Source organism: Nasonia vitripennis, chromosome 1 (assembly GCF_009193385.2).
Source record: "Nasonia vitripennis strain AsymCx chromosome 1, Nvit_psr_1.1, whole genome shotgun sequence".
Lineage (NCBI taxonomy): Eukaryota > Metazoa > Arthropoda > Insecta > Hymenoptera > Pteromalidae > Nasonia > Nasonia vitripennis.
The window spans coordinates 14,818,626-14,822,012 of NC_045757.1; positions in this window are offsets into that span (position 1 = coordinate 14,818,626).

Here is a 3,387-nt window from a genome sequence, read left to right on the forward strand (position 1 = left end):
TTATTTTGTCGCGTAACAGGGTGTGTGCGTATGTGACATAACGGCCGTTTCGGCGCAGGTGAAGCGCGTGGGAGCTGACTTTGATTGAATCGTTTTGTGCGTATAGGTCGATGTGTTTAGAGACGTGTCGCTGATACGAGGAAGAAAGTTTTTCTTGGGCTTGAGTGATTGAGGCTGGCTGCTTTCGTCCGAGTTATAATACGCTATTTTATACTCCAAGTTGCAGGGCTAAGTTTCTATATATGAGGTAGATGCTCACTGACTTCGTTCAAATCAGTTGAATCGTATTTAATTATTACGACAAACAGTTCGCCTTCATCAACCGGTTGAGTTAATAAACGGTTTATGCCATTCCTATATAATATATTATTTCAGGAACTTGGACGCATTTCCAAAAGCGTCGATATTTTACTATACTTTCTGTATTAGAGATTTAGAGGTAGAAACATTCGATTTTCCACGTTTTGTTGAAACTGCATTATACACATATATATATATATATATATATATATATATATATATATATATATATATAATATTATAATTCTGCACGTGCCAAATTACGCTCGTTGTCTATCGGAAAAGTGAAAACGTTCTATACATACAAAAAGGTATAAATAAGATCTTATATGTAAAGACTGTAATTATTATAAAAAAAATCGATCATTTACCACAGCGTTCATACAAGATTCCTGGATTGCCCTCTGGCATATAGCAGCAAAGTCTTGCACATTGGAAACGTCGCTTGCGATTTCCCGCTATCAATTGCACCGCAAATAAAAGCTGCATTATACTTCCGAACTGCTTTCGTGCATGTACGCCTGTATACCCATAGTGTGCAAACTTTCTGTGTATACAGTGCAGCCATCGCAAAAAAAAACACTACTGGCCATTGCATGCACATATAGCTATAGCTATAGGGTCGAACGACACGTGATGCACGCGCGAAACGGGGCTAAAAAGCTCGAATCGCCATGGCTACCATTCGGCCAAAACACGTGCGCGCGTGTGTTGCATCCTTGCGACGTCCGGTCACTCGCAGCTCTTCGTCTCTGTCCGCTTTGTTTTGTATTTATTATAATTTTCTAAAAACATATTCGTAAAGTGTGTTTATTCGCCAGACAGTTGAGGCAAACGTGCTATGCGTTTGTTTCATTAGAACATTAACGCGATCACTCGCCATCCAATTTCACGATTCTGCTCTATAATTTAAGAGAGAATTAAAGAGCGTATAATTGAAAAAATACACGCTCTATAATTAATAACACCAATTACAATCAGCTCGTGATACGTGTATTCGAACCGCACGAGAATTTCAAATTAATTCTTACAAGTGCTTTTTCGTCCGATAAAATGTTCGGATGGCCCACTCTGCCGCATAATATGGTATTCCTTGCGCATGCAGCGGTACGTCCTGTGTGCTACTCTGCACGTACTTATAAACACCCTGTACGTGCGCAACATATACTGTCGAGCATATAACTTTGAGACTTGATGCGGCATATTAATATGCGTTATTATAATGTTGCTAATGAGAAAAAAATGTTTCAACGATGAAAATGAAAGTAGAATTGACCCAAAATTCGTTGAAATTGACCGATCCAGCTATATCAAAATTGGAGGAAAATGGTTCATGCTTTTATATACTTTCATTTTGATTACTCTAGGTAAATAATCACGCGATCGATCTTAGTCAATTTCAGGCCGTTTTTGAGTAACAAATAGTAATTGGTCCATCTAATTAGTTGACAATATATGGTTGTTGGACTGTACTATTGACTCACGATGCTGTCGATAAAATGCAATATTTTCGTCTACTTAAATGCGAAGCGTCAAGTCACCAACTTTCCATAAAATAATTCATATACATTGAAGGAACAAAAAAGTCCCGATTGTGTATATTTGCATAGGTATAACAAAACAAAGTTAATCCGACCTCATAACTTGCAGTAAACGGAGTTATGTGTATCTTTTTATAATAACGACCGTTACGTAACATAGGCTATCGATATAGTTTTCATCGCAGTGTAATGCCTTTCGGATTACAGTCATGCTTTATTGTAAAATAGAGAAATCAGCTTTGCGTCCAGTACTGCAGAAATTGGAATTTTTCATTGTAATAATATATTTATGATCAACCGTCAAAATAATTGAGCTGCGTTTTAATAAATTATTGCCTCTTTGGTCGCTTTTGACATTTCTTATTCTATGTATGTATATATACGCTCTTCGATTTTCCTATACCCAATAAGTTTAATAAATTTTTAACAATAATAACAATATACATATATCCAAATCAACGATATATAATATTGTATTCGTATATAAGCGTATATGTATAGGTATTATACTCTTAATTCATAGTAATGTACAAAAAATATTGAATTTATTTTAAAAATATCCACAATATATTGATCGTCACTACAAAAGTTTTGCCGAAAGAGTTGCGGGTCCAAAAAGTTTAAAACACATTTTATCGCCTGTCTATATTATACCGTATTTTATCATCGTCTCAGCCGCACTGCACATCTGCAGACAACGGCAGACTCTATAGACCAGGTCAAAAATTAATGAGGTCATCAAGCTCGCTTGAACGCTATATAGATTTTTTCTCGTATATCTAATTTACTTACCCTTTTATAGACCCCCCCCCCCTCTCTCTCTCTCTCTCTCTCTCTCTGCTGTACACGCTATATCCTTTGGCTCTTATTGCTATAATGTCGCGCATATAATGCGCACACAAGTTTAGATATATGAGCGAAAAGCTTTTCGCGCAGCTCGTGTTGAAAGTTCTGTCGGATCTGCCTAATATATTCTGCATTTATAATTTACGCGTCGATTTTTTTAATAAAAGTTGAAGAACCTAAATGTAATACGCGGGACTGATTGGAACAATAGTCGCACACACCACTTACAAAGTCAAACGCTTGTGCGCAAAAATCAGCGCGCATTAGTGGATACATAATTGTTACCATTAAAGGAAGATAGAAGCTGTGAATGTGGGCCAGAGAAGCAACGAAAAGAATGTAATGGAAAAGTGTCATTGAATTACTTTAAATTCTCCCGCCAATTTGACGCGCAAGAGGTCAAATCACTGCAGTGTGCTGCGATGTAATTATCTGCATTCCGCCTTTAAACTACTTATATATTGAGTATAGAGGCCTCATCGCTTAAAATGATATTTCGCATACTCTGCTTTCAAAATAATCAACGATGACTTTCATGAGAAACACAAGGAATTTTTCATCCTTTCTCGACACAAGCAGACTCCTAAAACCCGTTAAAATCACAGCACAGGGAACCCAGGATTCATGCAAAATCACACCTACTTGACTCGCGTATTCGGTCCCTCATCTGTACTGCAATAGGTATATATACTTACACACT